At 35.6% G+C, this 13747-nt stretch overlaps 1 pseudogene; it reads right to left on the bottom strand.

The window, feature by feature from the left end:
• Positions 1 to 203: 203 nt before the first annotated feature.
• On the bottom strand, positions 204 to 13342 carry LOC133314363 (lysine-specific demethylase JMJ18-like; annotated as a pseudogene).
• Between the last annotated feature and the right edge of the window lie 405 nt (positions 13343 to 13747).

The following is a 13747-nucleotide window of genomic DNA, read 5'->3' as shown; positions in this document are numbered from 1 at the left end:
TCCTTGTAATAAAGAACTTATTTTACAAAACACTATGACCGAAGTAATTGGGTCACAATTTGAGAGGAAAATAAGTATACTATTTCCCCAGCATGTTCCTATCCTTCGTAAAATCCACTAAAAGAGGCTGCAGTGCCTGTCCCAGCAGAAATTCAATTCTACCAAGTCACTTGAAATCGATTCTTATTTTTCTAAATTAAAATGATATTACTCTATGGGCGTTTGATGTGTAGAGTATTTGAGGGAGTCACACACAGAGCAAAATTAGTCAAATTAAGTACAAATAATGCAGGGTGTGGGGATTTATGCATTGTTGTTTGCTTGAGACAAGGTCATGTATACAAAATTCTGAGCAGGAGCATGTTCACTCTGAATATAGGATTTCACCATGTGTTTTCCCTACTCTATCATTTATTGTAATAGCAGCATTTATTTTTCTGTGTATATACAGCAACATAAGAAAGGAGAAAAATGTAAAACCCAAATCCAGCAACAGCTAAAGCCTAAAGGCTAGACCTTTAAATGTAAATGTACTTTAAAAAAGGAAAGTTTGAATGGGTCAATGGCATTGTCCATCTGTAATTAGGTCATTGATTGCGGGCAAGTAGCAAAATTTTATCTCGGCTTCACCCAGCAACTTCAGTTTAATTTATCTCTGAAAGAATGGACCTAACTAATTACTAAATTGAAATATGACTATCCACAGTCAGAAAGAATTTAGGATCTTATTCTTGTTTTATCCACCAGCTTTCTGGATCTCATCAATCAGTGCTACCAAAGCCATTCTCCACTGAGAACATTGTGCATCAGAGCTGAATAACTTCTGCATTGTGCTTAACTCATCAGAACTTGCCCTTTGTAGTATTGGTTTCATCTCTACAAGGGAATGGCAACTTCCTCCTATGTTATCCTTTTCCTGCTTTATCAAATTAATACCAAAAACTTTGGTATTGACATTACCTAAAGACCTACTTGAACCATACGTTAACTTATCAATGACCCTGCCTGAAGATGCAGGGACAACTTTGTGATTCCAGTACTCTACGCACCGATGACTGAGATCTTGAGCTTCAATGGCCTGAAAAAATTAGTCAGAATGTAATAAAACATCAAAGTGTGGACATAATTCCAGGGAAACATTCTACAAGAGTCATTTAAGTTCTTACCAAATTACATTCAAATTAATTCAGCAGTCATTTAACAAACTTGATCATAATAAACTATGTTAATCTAGTTCAACGCAATTGGTCAAGAGAGTGGAACTATGTGACTTAATTCTACATTAGAAAAATTATAAACAGGTGATATTAGTAGTTCAAGTTGGGCAAAAATATAAGTAAGAATCATGTGTCTTATGTTACCTGAATAATGGATGGTAAAAGGAAGCCAAACATTCTAAGACCGTTAATGCTTTTTAGAAGCTCTAAGGGAGGAAGTTCTAGTTCACCTACACTCCTTCGCCTAGTTATTTCGTGATGCAGTCTCTTTAGAACTGATTCCCAGCACTTATCTGCTGAGGTATCAGTGAAAGCTTCACTTGGACATTCTTCCAAGGTAACCTGAAATATATTTTACGGAATAAGAAAGAAATATACTTCAATTGAGACATGTCAATGCAAATAAATACAACCATAAAAATTCAGATGTAGTTAATTAACTAGTAGTATATAGTAACAACATTGAGTTTCTTAACCTAGAGTAGAAAAAAAGAAAAAGAAATTATCACTTTGTTTCATTTATATTTTGTCAGATTCATAATTTCAGACAGTGGTGCCACTACAAATCCTCTGACCAGCCAAAAATTAGCAGCAACTAGGTTTCTCCAGAAACCCTCCAATAAGAAAGCATGACATAGAAGACAGCAAAAACATTTATCCCACCAACACGTAATGGAACAACCATAACCAAGTATTTTAAAATGAAAGAAAAATTCATTTAATGGGAAATGTGAGTGTCATGTTACATGACACATCTTGTGTCATGCCATAGGCACAAAAAATTTCCCAAATCAAACAAAAATATTAAAATAAAAAAGAAGATAACAAAGAAAATGAAGAATACAATGGCTTAATTCCCTATCCCTCCACAAGCTATGGGAAAAAACCCCTGCCCCCTTAAAGAAATCATCAACACAAAGCCTACGAGTAATCTGTTCCATAAATCTCTAGCATTATTTTTTAGCCAAATACACCATACGCTATAGTGTACTTACACAAAGCATTACAGGCCTTCATACTGAGGCAAACAATTATAAGCTAATTAATTTTAGATAAGGCAAATAGAGAAAAGTGCTTAAACAAAATATTCTTCAAGTTAAGCCAATAGGATTGGTCTAGTGATGAGGGATTTGGGTAGTTTACACGAGGTCATAAGTTTAAACCTTAGTGCCACCATTGTATCAAAAAAAAATTCTTCAAGTTGAGTCTACATTGGAAACGGAGAAACTGTGTGTTTTAATATTTAAACCAAAATGCATTACGAAATAGAAATTCGCAACTGAAAACGTCAACAACAAAGTCTTACTCCCACTAAGTGGGTTTGGCTACATGGACTCAGGAATTATAACAACTTTTAAAAGCTAACATTCCTACACTTCACTCAAATAACAATGGGTGACCTTGGTACCCCAAAAATAGCCATTGTCTCATTCATCTAGGAATATTCAATCCCAGTTGGTTGAATAAATGAATATGCAGAAAAGAACAGCTACTATTGACTGATAGCAGTTCCAAAAGCCAATAAGGTCAGATGCACTAGGTTTTTCCAAATCTAAAACTAAACTGAGGACAAAGATGAATAGAAATTGAAGCTGTCAATTGAAGAAGACATGTTCCTCAATTTGAAGACCATTTACTATCCCAAGACTGCTAGTGTTTAAGTAATTTGACCACCTTTGTTGCAGCTCCTTTGCCTATGATAAACCCCCATTACTAAGGTGTATGCTACAAGGAAAGGGATGGGAAGTAAAGGATCAATACACGTGGGTAAGGACAGAATGGGAAACAACGGGGAATATTCATGCTGATAATCTGGAACATAACCAAATGCCAAGCTGGTAGAGGGAGAAGGCAGGAATTCAGTTGTGGAAAATGAGAGTCTAAGGGGGAAGGATAGCAAGTCTGAAGGTAGCCAATACTTCAGTTCAGGAGTGGGATTGGAAGTTAACCTAGTTGCTGCAATTTTCCATTTCTGTTTCTTTCTTATCTCAGTTTCTGTAATTTCTGGGTTAATGCAGTTTTCAGCAACATCAGAGAGGATTTCTATTAGCCTTCATGTGCTGAATGGCCAACCTCAATCTTATAACAAGAAAATCATAAAATAAATGGACTACAAAGGTGATGAAGCAGGCAGATTATTGATTTCATGACAATTAAAACCAACAAAATTTGTGGCTATGAAATACAAATAACAGAGATCAAGAAACAGTAATTTGTAAATATGATTTCATTTTCAAACCAAAAACAGGAACAGGGTCAGGAATGATACCTTGAAAAGAGGTCCAAGAAATCCAGCATCAATGACTTCAGATATATAGTTACAGATTCTTGTTGGATCAAGAATGCTAAAGAAATTAACTCGACTCTTGAAACCTTCAAAAAATTACCAAAATGTAGAAAAGTTCAAAAAAAAAAAAAAAACTGTAAAAGGTAAAATCTCCAAACACAGAAAATATCCTAATGTGGCATACCTCTTGGATATATTGTGTGCTTACTGCACCACAGCTTTCCATGGACAACAGATCCCAAACCTATAGGCTTGACAGAAGTACCAAACATTTGCATTAGGCAGCTTTCGCCTGCCAAAGATATACTTGTATTTGTTGTGTCTGAGACTTCCTTTTTCAATACATTGTTGGGCTGCTTTCCAGAATGTGAATCCATTTGCAGATCCACCGCAAATTTTCCACCATCAAATGTACTAGAATTATGAACATCCCTTGTACGTGATGAAAAATCTGTCTTCACAACAGAAGACAAGTGTGATAGGATACTGTCACCACCAAGTTCCATGTTGTCCTGTTCCTTTCCGGCCTCTGAACAACATACTTTTTCCTCTACTGAAACACCCTTAATATGATGGTTATCAGCAATATCCATCAAACAGTTTTCATTTTCACCAGACATAACATCAAGATTTAAATCCAGAGAAGCTGTCTTATCCACCTTATTATCAATATAAGGAATCTCAGTTACATTTAAATTTGAACAATACCTGGTTCTTGTACCAGTTGAGATTTCCACTTCTTCATGGCTCTTGGTTTCGTATATGTCTCTCTCCATGACTGATTTATCTATGCAAACTTCATTGGCTATTTGCCCACACCTCGATAGCAGGCAATTCTCCTCCTAATGCTTCAATCAATTTATTTAGCTCGTTTATAGTATATCGAAGCAGAACAAATCTTTTGTCCGTTCCGCATGAGCAGAACAAATTTGTGTGCTTAAGACAAGAATATCTGTCAGGAGAGCAATCACAACCTACAGCAGATAGGTGCAAGTCATAGAAACAAAAGAAGCAAAGAGCTACAGGAGCCACATTCACTACCTCTGCACAATTGAAAGCCACAATTGAAGCCAGAGTGGTATGTTGTAACATCCTGCGTAATTAGAAATGTAAAGCATGCTTGAAACTCGAGTTAATTTTATGTTTAGAGTGGAATTAATTTAAACTAGAGAATAATTTGAATTACAATTATAGGTGAATAACATTATCACAAAGGATAAGCATGTCAACTAACAAATCGAAGAATACATGAAACAATTAGTAGGATAGGAATTAATTCTAAGCAATATATCTATGTATATATATATATATATATATATAAATAGAAACCTAGTTACTAACTAGTAGTTACATGAACTTATATTCCTTAGGAAATTATGATGAGTTCAAATATTTTAATGGGCTGAAAATAAGATTCATTAGAACATTAAAATGAGTTCTATTTTTCTCCATGGGCTGCGGCCCAAGCTTCAACATTGAAGCATTACATCAGCCATTCCGTGACTCCATTAGCGTCTAGGGCAATGAAAAAGCAAGTCGATGGCTTGTCCTTATTGGTCTGTCTTTGTATCTCAACCCACGTTCCTATTGAAAACTTAGTTTCAGCCCAAAGCTTTTATCCATCTTAAGCTTATCTTAGGAGAGTACAAGGCTGGTATCCATTGGGTTAGAAACTTTTCTTGGCAAGTCAGCATCCACCTTATTATTCCTTGTACATGCTTAGGGTGATAGGATAAAAGTAGAAATTCTGATTAAACTTTGCTTGTGAGCTTGGACAAACTTTAGTCAGCTTTAATGAGCGTACAGTCCTTTAGAAGCAAGTAACCTATATGCATGTTTTCCCATTGAGCAAGAGGCAGCCTTATCATCCAATCTTATCCCTCCCTCACTGGTCTCCCTGCAAACCGCGAGCACTTCACCAGAGAACCATCATTTGATTCCTGCATCACCGCCACATGTCCTTCTTCCTCTACATAACTGTTTCAATTGTGGCAATATTGAATCATATGAAAACCTTGTGTAATGTCTCGGCCTGGGTCCCTTCACAGCCGAAGACTTCACCTTTGGTGTTGAGAAATAACCATCTATTTGTTACGTTATTCTTCTTCCAACCGTAGCTTCCTAAGGCACCCAAAGAAAAACTACATGCAACTCATGTTCTTCTCTCCTCACCATACATACAGAATAGACTTCAGTCACTACCATTTCTTCTCCTTCTTCAGTCGGCTGATACACCACCTAGGAGAACCAAGTACAAGTATACAGCCATCTCTTCATCTTGTTCAGCCGTACCATCTTCTCCTAGGAGCGGTGATTGAGTCCATCTCCACTCTTGCTTGTAGCTGCAAATCTAAACCCTTGGAGAATGGATAGCCCTTGCATGCAGTCTTATAACGTGGTGCTTGGAGGGTAGATGGGTGAAGATCTTAGCTCAATCTTGGTGGCTACAACCTTTAGCTGGCTTAGGAGCATTTCGGGTTACTTCAAGAAATATAAAAACCGGAAATCATGCCTCTATTCCTCTTGGCTTAAGTCTTGTATGCATCCTAAGAGGATGTATGCTTTTCATCCTATTTGCTTCTTTTCTTTTTCGGTGAGCTTTGGTCGCATGCAAGGCTGTGGAACGGGTTTGGGGCTTTGAAGGTATGAGACTAGAACTGAATTGGATGAGGACTTCCTTGGCTGGGTGGTGATTGTTGTTGTACTTACAAAGAGGTAAGGATCGAAATTTCCCCTTTCTTTCACTGCTCGGCTGTTGTCTAGGTGCATATAGATACAAAGATCTTTTGTCATTCTTTACATTGTAGTTGTCAGTTGTATAGCCCTGAAGACAGTCTAAATAAACCAAAAATTTACTCTTGGGATTTTAGAATAGGACCCCCAACAGTTTTGGACTGTTTCGTGTCTTAGGCATGAGTATCCAACTTTGCATGTGTATAAAAAAAATTGAAGGCAGCTGGGTAACATGTTAATGATTCATGAATGGGATTTTGTGGAAGGAAAAATTATAATCTACAAATTTAAAGGTCCTAAACCGGTTCTGTTTTAGGAAATTAGTGAGGTGAAATTAGGCTGAAAATTATTGGTTTAGGGAGCCTTTATATTTTTCTACACCCTGTTTCAGCCGTGGGAATGTGTAAATGGTGAAATAAAATTGGAAGCTTAGGACTTTGTCATTTTAACTGGTTGATAATACATATTGAAGTCGGTAAGCTATTAGAAATATATATATATATATATATATATATATATATATATATATATATATATATATATAACTATAACAACTCTTGTAATTTGGAGACTATTTCGTTAAGCTAAGTCATGTAGGAAAGGTTAATTAAATGAAAATGGGTATTTGGAAGCAAAATTGATCTCTTATGAACTTGGATATAATAATCCCTTAGTGCTGTTAGCCAAGTCCGTGAGTATTAAAAAAGAGTTAAATATTATTTATATTAAAACTTGATGTACAGCCTGCTTTCAATTAAGTTAACTCAACCGTAAGCTTTATGGAAGCCTTTTGTAAATATATTAATTTAGTACGTTTAAATTCTGGCTTAAAAACCGAATTGGTAATTGTTGAAGACTTAACTTTGTTACTGTATTATGTAATTAATTAATTGGAAGTCAGAAATAAGTTAGCCTAAGAAGCATGGTAAAACCATGGAAATACAAGAGTTAAGGGGCATGAGAATTTATTAAAAATAATGGAATAATATGAATAAGACTTTGTTTTGGTTGTGTGCTTAGGTGCGCATCTCCATTAGTGAGTGGACTGATTCTTGCTGGTGTTTAATATTTTACTGGACCACAGGTATGTGTTAGGCGGTATTACCTAATGTGACTATTGGCTAGTGTATGGAATTGTGATGTGTTGCTCACATTTGTTCTATGTATGTTATGATGATGATGAGCCAATGGTAAGAATATGAAAGGATGATATGATATATGCATGCATTTTACATCATAATACATTTTTCTGTTGGGTGCGATTGCATAACATGGCATGTATACTTGATTCATGACATCTTGAATATATATATATATATATTTGTATTGAGGACATGTGACTGAGCATGCATCATATAGGCATGCCTGGTACCAGGAGAGGGGACACTTGGCTTCAGTCCGCATAGGTTCCACAGTGGGATTCACCTTCATGGGAGCCATTAGGAATACCCACTGTGATGCTACGCGCACGACGGTGCTATGAGCGTAAAGGATAAAGGGCGTTATATACGCGTTATGATATATGATGAAAAGGATTAAATGTTTGAAGTGACTATTTACGATTTTGTGCCTAGTTAATATTATTGCATTATGGTTTTGTTGCCACACTACTGGGATTTTCTCTCACCCCTTTGGGGCTGCTATTTTTACAAAATGGCAGGAGGACGTAAAAGCTTTTGAGGACTTGGATATTTGATGTTGGCTTCTACTGTTTGGGCATGCTGCTATTGATGTGATATTTTATGGATGACTGTATGAAATTGAGAAGCTTTTATTACTGTGAACTATGGTTTTATTACTGCATTACGATTTTATGACCAGCAAGTATTTTGGAAACAGATGTTGAAACGTTTGCGAAAAGGATTTTGACATGTTATCTAAATTCTGAGTTTTGAAAAGTCTTTGCGAGCACTTTGTAAGTTGTCGTACTGGGGCTACGGACCTCCGATTTTCTTATAATTTATATGCACGCGTAGCCCCAGGTGTCTAGTTTCATTATATACAAACTTTGTAAAGAAATTCTAAAAGATCGATTTATTACGAATTTTACCAGCCAGGACATTTGTGATATTTCCACTATTTTCTCTCTTATTTTGCGAGTTATGTTTCGAGGGTCAAACGAACTCCAAATCACTATTATTTTATATGAACGTGAAGCCCCAGATGTCTAGTTTCCAGATTACAAAGAATATAATTTTGAATCGTTGAACTGGATTTTATACGAATTTTTAAAGACAGCAAGGTCTATCAGGAAATTTATATTTTTAATAAGTTTAAGGAATTTTGTGTACTCTGATTTTTGTAATTAACCAGATCCCCTCTTTAGTTTTAATTAGAAATGTAAAAGCGAAATTTTTTCAGTCGCTAAAATACTATTAAAGAACTCTAATTCCGCTTAGCAAACAACTCTCTTGGAGGCCTACAAGAGAGATACACAGGAACTCCCTCAGATTTAAGAATTGAAGGAGATAACTGAGTAACCTGCTCAAAGAAAAAAATCATAACCATTAAAATCAGAATAAAATTCGCAAACTTAGAAGCTATGTACTGTACATAGAATGCTAAAATATCTAACACTTCTATAAGAACTGAACACATGCACTGGGGACTTCTGGATATAAACTAGGGTTATCATTATTAGTAGAAATACAAATATCAAAATTCAGCCAAAGGAGGGAAAGGTTATAGACACATTGATATGAGTGAACATCACTACAGCAATAACAGAGCTGAAAGTTTATGTTCATACAGCATGCATCATAAGGGATATTTGTCATGAGGAACCATCAAGTCGTTAAGATGATGCCAACTCTCAGTCACCACTTTTTCCCAAACACACTAGCAGCATAGTTGGTCAGAATCTAAAGTGAGCTTCAATAATAACTGATAATTTCTCTCTCTTACTCATAATTTAATACCTAATTACTATAGCTTCCACTTTACATTCATACATATAAAGGGATCTTACACCAGACTGATTACACCTTCAACCGATCAAAAAGTTATCATGATTATAGTTTTCTTAACTTCCATAAGTGCGTTGAGCATTCGTAGCACTCTGCACCCATAGAATATATGTTTTGCATCAACAAAAATCTCATTGCATTCATGAATTCTCTATGTGGAAACAACAAAGTATCACTAAAGCAACCAATAACTCAAAATACTAGTCAAAAATTGAAAGCAATAAGGAAAGTACAAGTTGTAGCATTCTACCAGTTCATTGAGTAGATTTGGTTGTTCCTCAAATAAATCAGGCAAGTTCTTCCTCATTGAATCTTCAAAAACCGAAGCATGGCATCCAGGTACTCCATACCATACTTTTGGGTCACCCCAGTGCAGATAATTAAGCGAATAAAGGTGATGATCCTCAACATGCTGTTCCAATGACAGTGTGTTATCTTTCGAGAAAATGTTAGGATTTGAAATGAAAGAAATGCAAAATTCAAGACCACGACATATTGTCATGAATCAACTATCCCAAAAACTTAAGTTGCGAAGACACATGAATGGTTTTATATTACATTTCTAACATGTCTCCTCACACAAAAACCATTTCGGGTTGAAGCATGGATAATTGACCGGCCCACCTACCTTGTACTAAATTTCCTTTTTTAATAGAAGAATGGACGCAATAAGGATTGAATTCAAGACCACTTGGTTTTAAAGGATCTAATACTATATCATGAACCAATCATCCCCTCTATAATCTCGGTTACTTCTAGATATTTATTGTGTCATGTTCTTTCGTGACTGAAAGGTCATGGGTTCGAATCCAGGAAACAGCCTCTATACAATTATGCAAGGGTAAGGCTGCGTACAAGAATTTCCTCCACCCCGCACTCGCTAGTCGGGTTTAACGGGGAATGGTTTTTTTTTTAAACAACGAATGTTAAAAGTTTCAACCCAACTTTCATGAAACTTAACTTAAACTCATATAACACTCTACAAAGAGATACATACAAAGAATTGAGGCAAAATGAAAATTGGTAATATTCCATGTCAGTCTTAAACTTTTCCTTTGACATGGAAAAAAAGTAATTCTAACCACTTACCCAGCAAAATGACGAAAAGCACATGCCAACATACAGCCATGGCACTAGAACTCCTGAGATGTCGCTTCCTTCAAAACTAAGTACAGAACCTGGCAGTCGCGGGAAGTTATTTAGATTCCATCCAGACAGGGCATACTGATCTGAATCACTCTTAGTTAAGGATGATGTCTTAGGAAAACCACTTCCAAGTGCTCCAGTTTCCAAGTCAGCTCCATAATACACCTACAATATAACAGAATCATATGTATACTATTGCAAAATTATGTGACAGTAAAGACCAACATAGTTGTCAAAAAGAGATGATTAATACCTCAACCTCATCAGTTGGTTGCTCAATTATTCGCCAGTATTCACCTTCAATTTCCACCTCAGAGGGCTCCCCTCTCTTTTGGTGGTTACTATCACTAAGTTTTCCATCTTCATTGGTATCTTTCAAACCAAAGTAGCATTCCTTAAAAAAATTAGCATATTGCTGAAAGTCTTTAAGCGTGAAGTCCAACCCTGATTGAAATCCAAATTTCTCATCAGATTCAGAAGCATTATTAGCTCCAGAAGCTGAATTGGCAAGACTCCTGCATGTGCCTGTTTTGGAGTGCTTTCTACGTTTTCGTTTTTTTCCCCTACTTTTTTTCCTCATAGGTTCCCTATTTTGAAGTAAATCAATATACTGAGTACGGGTGGGAAATTATGCATTTTCCCATAGATCCTTCTCCTTAAGAGGGCAAGGTGGAACCCAGCAAGGTGGAGGGACAATCCTACATATGCCATAGGGTTCAGCATGGGGACGTATCTTTGCTATGTAACTGAGTGTATCTTCAAACTCCTAAATAAGAAGAGTAAAAATAAGAAACCAGAATTACTCAAAATACAATATGACTACCACAAAAGCAACAATATGAAGATGGTAATAATAACAAGTACTTCAACAGTCGGATAAAACACAGGGGCTTCATCAATAATAGGCCGACATGCTTCAACTGGATCCCATCTAGCTGATGTCTGCAACATGACAACAATAATCAACATACGAAAAAAGAATAGACAAAAATCAAATCTCTCTCTCTCTCTCCCCCTATTTATATAATAGTCATTCACTAACTTTCAAAACATTCTTTTCTTCTATACTATAAGAAATTTGTTTAAAAAACTTAATTTAGTCATTGACTTCATCTGAGTATACCATTATGCTTTGAATAGGATGGGAATCAGATGATTCAAGTTAGACTCACCACATGGTCATCAAGATAAGTATTGATTGCTTGTTATTTTGAACACTCATACTAAAGAAGTTTATCTATTTTGAGAAACGGAGGAGGGGAAGAGGGTCAGTAGAAAATACCTAGAAAAAATTAAAATACAGGTGTTCAAATGTTAATTCCATCAAAATTTCAAACAAGTGGTTCCTATTTGATCCGAATATTCATGGATCGTCAAAGCATTAAGCATACTCAACATGGCAGACCATACTACATACCTTTTTACTTCTCAGACTGCCAAAAGACTCAAGTGCATTGCTATTTTTTAGCTTGGGCCTAAAAGGATTATCCTGAAAAATATGTAAGAATGCTAAATTTGTTAAAATTAGCAGCCTCACTAAAAGTAATCATGGATATTACAATCCAAATATTGCCAATGGGTTTGGTACAAACAAAACAGTTTAATGTCAAAGAGATCAAGCTGTAGCAAATAGAAAATATGAATGCGATAAATGCACCAAAAGTACGCCCAACAGCAAATTATATATGAATTTGAACACAAAAATCAAACTTTAAAATATAATAGATATAGTCATGCATTCATATTACAAAAACTCAAAATCATGAGTCAAATTCCAAAGTTCCTACTAAAAACAGAATAGTAACCCAATCACAGAATAAGTCCAATCTAATATCCTAAAATAAGTTATAAAAATTTGATGTCCTTTGTTTGCTTATACTGGTTGGGTATTAGTAGCTGATACCAGAAACAAGTCTTATATTTGACTGAAGTTGCAAGGAGGACCTCTCTGATCACATAAGCTTCCTCAAAGAAAATGAAGATGTCCTTTCTGCAAGCTAAACCAAAAAAAAATGAAGATGGCCTCTGAAATTTCAACCAATTTGGAAAAAAGGTTAGTTCTCATGTATCAGAAATGGGAAGCGGTGGAAAAAGGAGGATACTAGCTACATAAAGTAGGTGTATGCTCAGATTACAGTTGTACTATGTATAGTATGTACTTTCTGTTATCAAATTTAAAAGGATTTAAATTTATGACTTTTAATATATGTTCAACCATCAGAATTGCACGTGATAGAACCAAGGTATTTGCCATTTGGCAATGGAACAAATGTCTGTTTCAGAGGCTGATGAAATTATCTGAGAGTACAATAGAGAAAAGGGGAAGAAGGGTCATGTTTTTTTTTTTGAAAAAGGGGTCATATTTCATTCTGCTACAGACTACCATTGAATCTGCATCAAAGTACGTGCAGTTAACATATTCAATTCCAAAACTTCAAACCTTATAAGGACAACTGCTATGAATATATATTACATAATATTGACAGCAGAATAAATAAAATTCCCTTAGTTGTTTACATGGAAAGCAATTCTTCATTTACCTACTCCAATCAATTTTCTACATACAAGTTTAATGACCTTACCAAATGTTCTCATAAAGGCCGCTTAAACGAGGCCAGTTCAATAGCAGGAAAAAAACAAAAGACAAAATGCTTCATGATCTTTACCTGCGCAGGGTCTTATACGCATAACTTCTTATAAGATAATGATAGCTGTGAATTCAAGCTCAAGAGACCACGAAAAATAAATAAATCAAAAACCTTGAGAAAGCAACCCAGTTGAAGAAGATGAAGGTTCTTGGGCTGCTTTGATAATGAACGAAAAGCCTTCCTTTCTAGATGAATGAAAAGTACCATGCTTCTGTAACAATGGCACATGTCAGAAACAGAGAAAAATGAATCAAATTACCAAATTAAAGCATAAGAGAGTACCTGGGGAAAAGAGTTGCGAAAGATGGTTTGGTGGAGTGTAGGAGAATTCTGCAGGGACGCCATTGTTGCAAAGAAAACGGAAGCACGATATGTAAGGAAGTGCAAGAAAAAATAGCGATGCGATGACTATAGTTTATGAAGAAACCGAGAAGGTGAACGAAGACGGAAGCACGACAAGTAATTCGTTTAAATTAGAAGAAAAAAAAGACGAAACAGTGTCGTTTAGGTGCACAGTAGATACATCTATCTAAAGTTACAGCAGAAATTTTATTCCCCAAAGAAATATATAAAATCTCTCAGATGTATATTTATCAATTTCTGAAGTTGGTAGAACATATATACGAACACAGTTAGTATTTTGAACAGTATACACATTCTTCATCAAGTCTTTATCATGCATAAAATTTAAGCAACAGAGATTGAAGTGCCAACATCTTTTGTGCCATAATGAATCCGTAAGAGAATTTG

This window comes from Gastrolobium bilobum, unplaced genomic scaffold (genome assembly GCF_033153095.1).
Source record: "Gastrolobium bilobum isolate Gb01-03AN ecotype WA unplaced genomic scaffold, APGP_CSIRO_Gbil_v1 utg40600, whole genome shotgun sequence".
Classification (NCBI taxonomy): domain Eukaryota; kingdom Viridiplantae; phylum Streptophyta; class Magnoliopsida; order Fabales; family Fabaceae; genus Gastrolobium; species Gastrolobium bilobum.
The sequence above is the reverse complement of the archived record's forward strand: the minus strand, read 5'-3'. Positions and strand labels throughout refer to the sequence as shown.